Here is a 12,500-nt window from a genome sequence, read left to right as displayed (position 1 = left end):
GTCTCCTTCTAGAGCCTGGTCCCAGATCTGTTGTCTCCTTCTAGTGCCTGGTCCCAGATCTGTTGTCTCCTTCTATAGCCTGGTCCCAGATCTGTTGTCTCCTTCTATAGCCTGGTCCCAGATCTGTTGTCTCCTTCTATAGCCTGGTCCCAGATCTGTTGTCTCCTTCTATAGCCTGGTCCCGGATCTGTTGTCTCCTTCTAGTGCCTGGTCCCAGATCTGTTGTCTCCTTCTATAGCCTGGTCCCAGATCTGTTTTCTCCTTCTAGAGTCTGGTCCCAGATCTGTTGTCTCCTTCTATAGCCTGGTCCCAGATCTGTTGTCTACTTCTGTAGCCTGGTCCCAGATCTGTTGTCTCCTTCTATAGCCTGGTCCCAGATCTGTTGTCTCCTTCTATAGCCTGGTCCCAGATCTGTTGTCTACTTCTGTAGCCTGGTCCCAGATCTGTTGTCTCCTTCTATAGCCTGGTCCCAGATCTGTTGTCTCCTTCTATAGCCTGGTCCCAGATCTGTTGTCTCCTTCTAGTGCCTGGTCCCAGATCTGTTGTCTCCTTCTATAGCCTGGTCCCGGATCAGTTGTCTCCTTCTATAGCCTGGTCCCAGATCTGTCGTCTCCTTCTATAGCCTGGTCCCAGATCTGTTGTCTCCTTCTATAGCCTGGTCCCAGATCAGTTGTCTCCTTCTAGAGCCTGGTCCCAGATCTGTTGTCTCCTTCTATAGCCTGGTCCCAGATCTGTTGTCTCCTTCTATAGCCTGGTCCCAGATCTGTTGTCTCCTTCTAGAGCCTGGTCCCAGATCTGTTGTCTCCTTCTAGAGCCTGGTCCCAGATCTGTTGTCTCCTTCTAGTGCCTGGTCCCAGATCTGTTGTCTCCTTCTATAGCCTGGTCCCAGATCTGTTGTCTCCTTCTATAGCCTGGTCCCAGATCTGTTGTCTCCTTCTATAGCCTGGTCCCAGATCTGTTGTCTCCTTCTATTGCCTGGTCCCGGATCTGTTGTCTCCTTCTAGTGCCTGGTCCCAGATCTGTTGTCTCCTTCTATAGCCTGGTCCCAGATCTGTTGTCTCCTTCTAGAGTCTGGTCCCAGATCTGTTGTCTCCTTCTATAGCCTGGTCCCAGATCTGTTGTCTACTTCTGTAGCCTGGTCCCAGATCTGTTGTCTCCTTCTATAGCCTGGTCCCAGATCTGTTGTCTCCTTCTATAGCCTGGTCCCAGATCTGTTGTCTACTTCTGTAGCCTGGTCCCAGATCTGTTGTCTCCTTCTATTGCCTGGTCCCAGATCTGTTGTCTCCTTCTATAGCCTGGTCCCAGATCTGTTGTCTCCTTCTATAGCCTGGTCCCAGATCTGTTGTCTCCTTCTATAGCCTGGTCCCAGATCTGTTGTCTCCTCCTATAGCCTGGTCCCAGATCTGTTGTCTCCTTCTATAGCCTGGTCCCAGATCTGTTGTCTCCTTCTAGAGTCTGGTCCCAGATCTGGTGTCTCCTTCTAGAGTCTGGTCCCAGATCTGTTGTCTCCTTCTAGTGCCTGGTCCCAGATCTGTTGTCTCCTTCTATAGCCTGGTCCCAGATCTGTTGTCTCCTTCTAGAGTCTGGTCCCAGATCTGGTGTCTCCTTCTATAGCCTGGTCCTAGATCTGGTGTCTCCTTCTATAGCCTGGTCCCAGATCTGTTGTCTCCTTCTATAGCCTGGTCCCAGATCTGTTGTCTCCTTCTATAGACTGGTCCCAGATCTGTTGTCTCCTTCTAGAGCCTGGTCCCAGATCTGTTGTCTCCTTCTATAGCCTGGTCCCAGATCAGTTGTCTCCTTCTATAGCCTGGTCCCAGATCTGTTGTCTCCTTCTATAGCCTGGTCCCAGATCTGTTGTCTCCTTCTATAGCCTGGTCCCAGATCTGTTGTCTCCTTCTATAGCCTGGTCCCAGATCTGTTGTCTCCTTCTATAGCCTGGTCTCAGATCTGTTGTCTCCTCCTATAGCCTGGTCCCAGATCTGTTGTCTCCTTCTATAGCCTGGTCCCAGATCTGTTGTCTCCTTCTATAGCCTGGTCCCAGATCTGTTGTCTCCTTCTAGTGCCTGGTCCCAGATCTGTTGTCTCCTTCTATAGCCTGGTCCCAGATCTGTTGTCTCCTTCTATAGCCTGGTCCCAGATCTGTTGTCTCCTTCTATAGCCTGGTCCCAGATCTGTTGTCTCCTTCTAGTGCCTGGTCCCAGATCTGTTGTCTCCTTCTATAGCCTGGTCCCGGATCCATTGTCTCCTTCTATAGCCTGGTCCCAGATCTGTCGTCTCCTTCTATAGCCTGGTCCCAGATCTGTTGTCTCCTTCTATAGCCTGGTCCCAGATCAGTTGTCTCCTTCTAGAGCCTGGTCCCAGATCTGTTGTCTCCTTCTATAGCCTGGTCCCAGATCTGTTGTCTCCTTCTAGAGCCTGGTCCCAGATCTGTTGTCTCCTTCTAGTGCCTGGTCCCAGATCTGTTGTCTCCTTCTATAGCCTGGTCCCAGATCTGTTGTCTCCTTCTATAGCCTGGTCCCAGATCTGTTGTCTCCTTCTATAGCCTGGTCCCAGATCTGTTGTCTCCTTCTATAGCCTGGTCCCGGATCTGTTGTCTCCTTCTAGTGCCTGGTCCCAGATCTGTTGTCTCCTTCTATAGCCTGGTCCCAGATCTGTTGTCTCCTTCTAGAGTCTGGTCCCAGATCTGTTGTCTCCTTCTATAGCCTGGTCCCAGATCTGTTGTCTACTTCTGTAGCCTGGTCCCAGATCTGTTGTCTCCTTCTATAGCCTGGTCCCAGATCTGTTGTCTCCTTCTATAGCCTGGTCCCAGATCTGTTGTCTACTTCTGTAGCCTGGTCCCAGATCTGTTGTCTCCTTCTAGTGCCTGGTCCCAGATCTGTTGTCTCCTTCTATAGCCTGGTCCCAGATCTGTTGTCTCCTTCTATAGCCTGGTCCCAGATCTGTTGTCTCCTTCTATAGCCTGGTCCCAGATCTGTTGTCTCCTCCTATAGCCTGGTCCCAGATCTGTTGTCTCCTTCTATAGCCTGGTCCCAGATCTGTTGTCTCCTTCTAGAGTCTGGTCCCAGATCTGGTGTCTCCTTCTAGAGTCTGGTCCCAGATCTGTTGTCTCCTTCTAGTGCCTGGTCCCAGATCTGTTGTCTCCTTCTATAGCCTGGTCCCAGATCTGTTGTCTCCTTCTAGAGTCTGGTCCCAGATCTGGTGTCTCCTTCTATAGCCTGGTCCTAGATCTGGTGTCTCCTTCTATAGCCTGGTCCCAGATCTGTTGTCTCCTTCTATAGCCTGGTCCCAGATCTGTTGTCTCCTTCTATAGACTGGTCCCAGATCTGTTGTCTCCTTCTAGAGCCTGGTCCCAGATCTGTTGTCTCCTTCTATAGCCTGGTCCCAGATCAGTTGTCTCCTTCTATAGCCTGGTCCCAGATCTGTTGTCTCCTTCTATAGCCTGGTCCCAGATCTGTTGTCTCCTTCTATAGCCTGGTCCCAGATCTGTTGTCTCCTTCTATAGCCTGGTCCCAGATCTGTTGTCTCCTTCTATAGCCTGGTCTCAGATCTGTTGTCTCCTCCTATAGCCTGGTCCCAGATCTGTTGTCTCCTTCTATAGCCTGGTCCCAGATCTGTTGTCTCCTTCTATAGCCTGGTCCCAGATCTGTTGTCTCCTTCTAGTGCCTGGTCCCAGATCTGTTGTCTCCTTCTATAGCCTGGTCCCAGATCTGTTGTCTCCTTCTATAGCCTGGTCCCAGATCTGTTGTCTCCTTCTATAGCCTGGTCCCAGATCTGTTGTCTCCTTCTAGTGCCTGGTCCCAGATCTGTTGTCTCCTTCTATAGCCTGGTCCCGGATCCATTGTCTCCTTCTATAGCCTGGTCCCAGATCTGTCGTCTCCTTCTATAGCCTGGTCCCAGATCTGTTGTCTCCTTCTATAGCCTGGTCCCAGATCAGTTGTCTCCTTCTAGAGCCTGGTCCCAGATCTGTTGTCTCCTTCTATAGCCTGGTCCCAGATCTGTTGTCTCCTTCTATAGCCTGGTCCCAGATCTGTTGTCTCCTTCTAGAGCCTGGTCCCAGATCTGTTGTCTCCTTCTAGAGCCTGGTCCCAGATCTGTTGTCTCCTTCTAGTGCCTGGTCCCAGATCTGTTGTCTCCTTCTATAGCCTGGTCCCAGATCTGTTGTCTCCTTCTATAGCCTGGTCCCAGATCTGTTGTCTCCTTCTATAGCCTGGTCCCAGATCTGTTGTCTCCTTCTATAGCCTGGTCCCGGATCTGTTGTCTCCTTCTAGTGCCTGGTCCCAGATCTGTTGTCTCCTTCTATAGCCTGGTCCCAGATCTGTTGTCTCCTTCTATAGCCTGGTCCCAGATCTGTTGTCTCTTTCTATAGCCTGGTCCTAGATCTGGTGTCTCCTTCTATAGCCTGGTCCCAGATCTGTTGTCTCCTTCTATAGCCTGGTCCCAGATCTGTTGTCTCCTTCTATAGACTGGTCCCAGATCTGTTGTCTCCTTCTAGAGCCTTGTCCCAGATCTGTTGTCTCCTTCTATAGCCTGGTCCCAGATCAGTTGTCTCCTTCTATAGCCTGGTCCCAGATCTGTTGTCTCCTTCTATAGCCTGGTCCCAGATCTGTTGTCTCCTTCTATAGCCTGGTCCCAGATCTGTTGTCTCCTTCTATAGCCTGGTCCCAGATCTGTTGTCTCCTTCTATAGCCTGGTCTCAGATCTGTTGTCTCCTCCTATAGCCTGGTCCCAGATCTGTTGTCTCCTTCTATAGCCTGGTCCCAGATCTGTTGTCTCCTTCTATAGCCTGGTCCCAGATCTGTTGTCTCCTTCTAGTGCCTGGTCCCAGATCTGTTGTCTCCTTCTATAGCCTGGTCCCAGATCTGTTGTCTCCTTCTATAGCCTGGTCCCAGATCTGTTGTCTCCTTCTATAGCCTGGTCCCAGATCTGTTGTCACCTTCTAGTGCCTGGTCCCAGATCTGTTGTCTCCTTCTATAGCCTGGTCCCGGATCAGTTGTCTCCTTCTATAGCCTGGTCCCAGATCTGTCGTCTCCTTCTATAGCCTGGTCCCAGATCTGTTGTCTCCTTCTATAGCCTGGTCCCAGATCAGTTGTCTCCTTCTAGAGCCTGGTCCCAGATCTGTTGTCTCCTTCTATAGCCTGGTCCCAGATCTGTTGTCTCCTTCTATAGCCTGGTCCCAGATCTGTTGTCTCCTTCTAGAGCCTGGTCCCAGATCTGTTGTCTCCTTCTAGAGCCTGGTCCCAGATCTGTTGTCTCCTTCTAGTGCCTGGTCCCAGATCTGTTGTCTCCTTCTATAGCCTGGTCCCAGATCTGTTGTCTCCTTCTATAGCCTGGTCCCAGATCTGTTGTCTCCTTCTATAGCCTGGTCCCAGATCTGTTGTCTCCTTCTATAGCCTGGTCCCGGATCTGTTGTCTCCTTCTAGTGCCTGGTCCCAGATCTGTTGTCTCCTTCTTTAGCCTGGTCCCAGATCTGTTGTCTCCTTCTAGAGTCTGGTCCCAGATCTGTTGTCTCCTTCTATAGCCTGGTCCCAGATCTGTTGTCTACTTCTGTAGCCTGGTCCCAGATCTGTTGTCTCCTTCTATAGCCTGGTCCCAGATCTGTTGTCTCCTTCTATAGCCTGGTCCCAGATCTGTTGTCTACTTCTGTAGCCTGGTCCCAGATCTGTTGTCTCCTTCTATAGCCTGGTCCCAGATCTGTTGTCTCCTTCTATAGCCTGGTCCCAGATCTGTTGTCTCCTTCTAGTGCCTGGTCCCAGATCTGTTGTCTCCTTCTATAGCCTGGTCCCGGATCAGTTGTCTCCTTCTATAGCCTGGTCCCAGATCTGTCGTCTCCTTCTATAGCCTGGTCCCAGATCTGTTGTCTCCTTCTATAGCCTGGTCCCAGATCAGTTGTCTCCTTCTAGAGCCTGGTCCCAGATCTGTTGTCTCCTTCTATAGCCTGGTCCCAGATCTGTTGTCTCCTTCTAGAGCCTGGTCCCAGATCTGTTGTCTCCTTCTAGAGCCTGGTCCCAGATCTGTTGTCTCCTTCTAGTGCCTGGTCCCAGATCTGTTGTCTCCTTCTATAGCCTGGTCCCAGATCTGTTGTCTCCTTCTATAGCCTGGTCCCAGATCTGTTGTCTCCTTCTATAGCCTGGTCCCAGATCTGTTGTCTCCTTCTATAGCCTGGTCCCGGATCTGTTGTCTCCTTCTAGTGCCTGGTCCCAGATCTGTTGTCTCCTTCTATAGCCTGGTCCCAGATCTGTTGTCTCCTTCTAGAGTCTGGTCCCAGATCTGTTGTCTCCTTCTATAGCCTGGTCCCAGATCTGTTGTCTACTTCTGTAGCCTGGTCCCAGATCTGTTGTCTCCTTCTATAGCCTGGTCCCAGATCTGTTGTCTCCTTCTATAGCCTGGTCCCAGATCTGTTGTCTCCTTCTATAGCCTGGTCCCAGATCTGTTGTCTACTTCTGTAGCCTGGTCCCAGATCTGTTGTCTCCTTCTAGTGCCTGGTCCCAGATCTGTTGTCTCCTTCTATAGCCTGGTCCCAGATCTGTTGTCTCCTTCTATAGCCTGGTCCCAGATCTGTTGTCTCCTTCTATAGCCTGGTCCCAGATCTGTTGTCTCCTCCTATAGCCTGGTCCCAGATCTGTTGTCTCCTTCTATAGCCTGGTCCCAGATCTGTTGTCTCCTTCTAGAGTCTGGTCCCAGATCTGGTGTCTCCTTCTAGAGTCTGGTCCCAGATCTGTTGTCTCCTTCTAGTGCCTGGTCCCAGATCTGTTGTCTCCTTCTATAGCCTGGTCCCAGATCTGTTGTCTCCTTCTAGAGTCTGGTCCCAGATCTGGTGTCTCCTTCTAGAGTCTGGTCCCAGATCTGTTGTCTCCTTCTATAGCCTGGTCCCAGATCTGTTGTCTCCTTCTATAGCCTGGTCCCAGATCTGTTGTCTCCTTCTAGTGCCTGGTCCCAGATCTGTTGTCTCCTTCTATAGCCTGGCCCCAGATCTGTTGTCTACTTCTATAGCCTGGTCCCAGATCTGTTGTCTCCTTCTATAGCCTGGTCCCAGATCTGTTGTCTCCTTCTAGAGTCTGGTCCCAGATCTGGTGTCTCCTTCTATAGCCTGGTCCTAGATCTGGTGTCTCCTTCTATAGCCTGGTCCCAGATCTGTTGTCTCCTTCTATAGCCTGGTCCTAGATCTGTTGTCTCCTTCTATAGCCTGGTCCCAGATCTGGTGTCTCCTTCTATAGCCTGGTCCCAGATCTGGTGTCTCCTTCTATAGCCTGGTCCCAGATCTGGTGTCCCCTTCTATAGCCTGGTCCCAGATCTGTTGTCTCCTTCTATAGCCTGGTCCCAGATCTGTTATCTCCTTCTATAGCCTGGTCCCAGATCTGTTATCTCCTTCTATAGCCTGGTCCCAGATCTGTTGTCTCCTTCTATAGCCTGGTCCCAGATCTGTTGTCTCCTTCTATAGCCTGGTCCCAGATCTGTTGTCTCCTTCTATAGCCTGGTCCCGGATCTGTTGTCTCCTTCTAGTGCCTGGTCCCAGATCTGTTGTCTCCTTCTATAGCCTGGTCCCAGATCTGTTGTCTCCTTCTGTAGCCTGGTCCCAGATCTGTTGTCTCCTTCTATAGCCTGGTCCCAGATCTGTTGTCTCCTTCTATAGCCTGGTCCCAGATCTGTTGTCTCCTTCTATAGCCTGGTCCCAGATCTGTTGTCTCCTTCTAGTGCCTGGTCCCAGATCTGTTGTCTCCTTCTATAGCCTGGTCCCAGATCAGTTGTCTCCTTCTATAGCCTGGTCCCAGATCTGTTGTCTCCTTCTAGAGCCTGGTCCCAGATCTGTTGTCTCCTTCTATAGCCTGGTCCCAGATCTGTTGTCTCCTTCTAGTGCCTGGTCCCAGATCTGTTGTCTCCTTCTATAGCCTGGTCCCAGATCTGTTGTCTCCTTCTATAGCCTGGTCCCAGATCTGTTGTCTCCTTCTATAGCCTGGTCCCAGATCTGTTGTCTCCTTCTAGAGCCTGGTCCCAGATCTGTTGTCTCCTTCTAGAGCCTGGTCCCAGATCTGTTGTCTACTTCTATAGCCTGGTCCCAGATCTGTTGTCTACTTCTAGAGTCTGGTCCCAGATCTGGTGTCTCCTTCTAGAGTCTGGTCCCAGATCTGGTGTCTCCTTCTAGAGTCTGGTCCCAGATCTGTTGTCTCCTTCTTTAGCCTGGTCCCAGATCTGTTGTCTCCTTCTAGAGCCTGGTCCCAGATCTGTTGTCTCCTTCTATAGCCTGGTCCCAGATCTGTGTTCTCCTTCTATAGCCTGGTCCCAGATCTGTTGTCTCCTTCAATAGCCTGGTCCCAGATCTGTTGTCTCCTTCTTTAGCCTGGTCCCAGATCTGTTGTCTCCTTCTAGAGCCTGGTCCCAGATCTGTTGTCTCCTTCAATAGCCTGGTCCCAGATCTGTTGTCTCCTTCTATAGCCTGGTCCCAGATCTGTTGTCTCCTTCTATAGCCTGGTCCCGGATCTGTTGTCTCCTTCTAGTGCCTGGTCCCAGATCTGTTGTCTCCTTCTATAGCCTGGTCCCAGATCTGTTGTCTCCTTCTAGAGTCTGGTCCCAGATCTGTTGTCTCCTTCTATAGCCTGGTCCCAGATCTGTTGTCTACTTCTGTAGCCTGGTCCCAGATCTGTTGTCTCCTTCTATAGCCTGGTCCCAGATCTGTTGTCTCCTTCTATAGCCTGGTCCCAGATCTGTTGTCTACTTCTGTAGCCTGGTCCCAGATCTGTTGTCTCCTTCTAGTGCCTGGTCCCAGATCTGTTGTCTCCTTCTATAGCCTGGTCCCAGATCTGTTGTCTCCTTCTATAGCCTGGTCCCAGATCTGTTGTCTCCTTCTATAGCCTGGTCCCAGATCTGTTGTCTCCTCCTATAGCCTGGTCCCAGATCTGTTGTCTCCTTCTATAGCCTGGTCCCAGATCTGTTGTCTCCTTCTAGAGTCTGGTCCCAGATCTGGTGTCTCCTTCTAGAGTCTGGTCCCAGATCTGTTGTCTCCTTCTAGTGCCTGGTCCCAGATCTGTTGTCTCCTTCTATAGCCTGGTCCCAGATCTGTTGTCTCCTTCTAGAGTCTGGTCCCAGATCTGGTGTCTCCTTCTAGAGTCTGGTCCCAGATCTGTTGTCTCCTTCTATAGCCTGGTCCCAGATCTGTTGTCTCCTTCTATAGCCTGGTCCCAGATCTGTTGTCTCCTTCTAGTGCCTGGTCCCAGATCTGTTGTCTCCTTCTATAGCCTGGCCCCAGATCTGTTGTCTACTTCTATAGCCTGGTCCCAGATCTGTTGTCTCCTTCTATAGCCTGGTCCCAGATCTGTTGTCTCCTTCTAGAGTCTGGTCCCAGATCTGGTGTCTCCTTCTATAGCCTGGTCCTAGATCTGGTGTCTCCTTCTATAGCCTGGTCCCAGATCTGTTGTCTCCTTCTATAGCCTGGTCCTAGATCTGTTGTCTCCTTCTATAGCCTGGTCCCAGATCTGGTGTCTCCTTCTATAGCCTGGTCCCAGATCTGGTGTCTCCTTCTATAGCCTGGTCCCAGATCTGGTGTCTCCTTCTATAGCCTGGTCCCAGATCTGTTGTCTCCTTCTATAGCCTGGTCCCAGATCTGTTATCTCCTTCTATAGCCTGGTCCCAGATCTGTTATCTCCTTCTATAGCCTGGTCCCAGATCTGTTGTCTCCTTCTATAGCCTGGTCCCAGATCTGTTGTCTCCTTCTATAGCCTGGTCCCAGATCTGTTGTCTCCTTCTATAGCCTGGTCCCGGATCTGTTGTCTCCTTCTAGTGCCTGGTCCCAGATCTGTTGTCTCCTTCTATAGCCTGGTCCCAGATATGTTGTCTCCTTCTAGAGTCTGGTCCCAGATCTGTTGTCTCCTTCTATAGCCTGGTCCCAGATCTGTTGTCTACTTCTGTAGCCTGGTCCCAGATCTGTTGTCTCCTTCTATAGCCTGGTCCCAGATCTGTTGTCTCCTTCTATAGCCTGGTCCCAGATCTGTTGTCTCCTTCTATAGCCTGGTCCCAGATCTGTTGTCTCCTTCTAGTGCCTGGTCCCAGATCTGTTGTCTCCTTCTATAGCCTGGTCCCAGATCAGTTGTCTCCTTCTATAGCCTGGTCCCAGATCTGTTGTCTCCTTCTAGAGCCTGGTCCCAGATCTGTTGTCTCCTTCTATAGCCTGGTCCCAGATCTGTTGTCTCCTTCTAGTGCCTGGTCCCAGATCTGTTGTCTCCTTCTATAGCCTGGTCCCAGATCTGTTGTCTCCTTCTATAGCCTGGTCCCAGATCTGTTGTCTCCTTCTATAGCCTGGTCCCAGATCTGTTGTCTCCTTCTAGAGCCTGGTCCCAGATCTGTTGTCTCCTTCTAGAGCCTGGTCCCAGATCTGTTGTCTACTTCTATAGCCTGGTCCCAGATCTGTTGTCTACTTCTAGAGTCTGGTCCCAGATCTGGTGTCTCCTTCTAGAGTCTGGTCCCAGATCTGGTGTCTCCTTCTAGAGTCTGGTCCCAGATCTGTTGTCTCCTTCTTTAGCCTGGTCCCAGATCTGTTGTCTCCTTCTAGAGCCTGGTCCCAGATCTGTTGTCTCCTTCTATAGCCTGGTCCCAGATCTGTGTTCTCCTTCTATAGCCTGGTCCCAGATCTGTTGTCTCCTTCAATAGCCTGGTCCCAGATCTGTTGTCTCCTTCTTTAGCCTGGTCCCAGATCTGTTGTCTCCTTCTAGAGCCTGGTCCCAGATCTGTTGTCTCCTTCAATAGCCTGGTCCCAGATCTGTTGTCTCCTTCTATAGCCTGGTCCCAGATCTGTGTTCTCCTTCTATAGCCTGGTCCCAGATCTGTTGTCTCTTTCTATAGCCTGGTCCCAGATCTGTTGTCTCCTTCTAGAGCCTGGTCCCAGATCTGTTGTCTACTTCTATAGCCTGGTCCCAGATCTGTTGTCTCCTTCTATAGCCTGGTCCCAGATCTGTTGTCTACTGCTATAGCCTGGTCCCAGATCTGTTGTCTCCTTCTAGAGTCTGGTCCCAGATCTGTTGTCTCCTTCTATAGCCTGGTCCCAGATCTGTTGTCTCCTATAGACTGGTCCCAGATCTGTTGTCTCCTTCTATAGCCTGGTCCCAGATCTGTTGTCTCCTTCTATAGCCTGGTCCCAGATCTGTTGTCTCCTTCTATAGCCTGGTCCCAGATCTGTTGTCTCCTCCTATAGCCTGGTCCCAGATCTGTTGTCTCTTTCTATAGCCTGGTCCCAGATCTGTTGTCTCCTTCTATAGCCTGGTCCCAGATCTGTTGTCTCCTTCTATAGCCTGGTCCCAGATCTGTTGTCTCCTTCTATAGCCTGGTCCCAGATCTGTTGTCTCTTTCTATAGCCTGGTCCCAGATCTGTTGTCTCCTTCTATAGCCTGGTCCCAGATCTGTTGTCTCCTTCTATAGCCTGGTCCCAGATCTGTTGTCTCCTTCTAGAGCCTGGTCCCAGATCTGTTGTCTCCTTCTATAGCCTGGTACCAGATCTGTTGTCTCCTTCTATAGCCTGGTCCCAGATCTGTTGTCTCCTTCTATAGCCTGGTCCCAGATCTGTTGTCTACTTCTATAGCCTGGTCCCAGATCTGTTGTCTCCTTCTAGTGCCTGGTCCCAGATCTGTTGTCTACTTCTATAGCCTGGTCCCAGATCTGGTGTCTCCTTCTATAGCCTGGTCCCAGATCTGGTGTCTCCTACTATAGCCTGGTCCCAGATCTGGTGTCTCCTTCTGTAGCCTGGTCCCAGATCTGTTGTCTCCTTCTATAGCCTGGTCCCAGATCTGTTGTCTCCTTCTATAGCCTGGTCCCAGATCTGTCGTCTCCTTCTATAGCCTGGTCCCAGATCTGTTGTCTCCTTCTATAGCCTGGTCCCAGATCTGTTGTCTCCTTCTATAGCCTGGTCCCAGATCTGTTGTCTCCTTCTATAGCCTGGTCCCAGATCTGTTGTCTCCTTCTATAGCCTGGTCCCAGATCTGTTGTCTCCTTCTATAGCCTGGTCCCAGATCTGTTGTCTCCTTCTATAGCCTGGTCCCAGATCTGTTGTCTCCTTCTATAGCCTGGTCCCAGATCTGTTGTCTCCTACTATCGCCTGGTCCCAGATCTGTTGTCTCCTCCTATAGCCTGGTCCCAGATCTGTTGTCTCCTTCTATAGCCTGGTCCCAGATCTGTTGTCTCCTTCTATAGCCTGGTCCCAGATCTGTTGTCTCCTTCTAGAGTCTGGTCCCAGATCTGTTGTCTCCTTCTAGAGCCTGGTCCCAGATCTGTTGTCTCCTTCTAGAGCCTGGTCCCAGATCTGTTGTCTCCTATAGCCTGGTCCCAGATCTGTTGTCTCCTTCTATAGCCTGGTCCCAGATCTGTTGTCTCCTTCTATAGCCTGGTCCCAGATCTGTTGTCTCCTTCTATAGTCTAGCCCAGATCTGGTGTCTCCTTCTTTAGCCTGGTCCCGGGTCTGGTGTCTCCTTCTGTAGCCTGGTCCCAGATCTGTTGTCTCCTTCTAGAGTCTGGTCCCAGAT

The 12,500-nt window shown here is 50.8% G+C and overlaps 1 protein-coding gene across 1 annotated transcript in view; it reads left to right on the top strand.

Moving 5' to 3' along the window:
- Nucleotides 1-12,500, top strand: part of LOC139555337 (stromal membrane-associated protein 2-like) — a 59,957-nt gene that overhangs the window by 33,504 nt on the left and 13,953 nt on the right. The window lies entirely within an intron of this gene.

This window comes from Salvelinus alpinus, chromosome 26 (assembly GCF_045679555.1).
Source record: "Salvelinus alpinus chromosome 26, SLU_Salpinus.1, whole genome shotgun sequence".
Lineage (NCBI taxonomy): Eukaryota > Metazoa > Chordata > Actinopteri > Salmoniformes > Salmonidae > Salvelinus > Salvelinus alpinus.
Note: the sequence above shows the minus strand (reverse complement) of the source record. Positions and strands in the feature narration are given on the sequence as shown.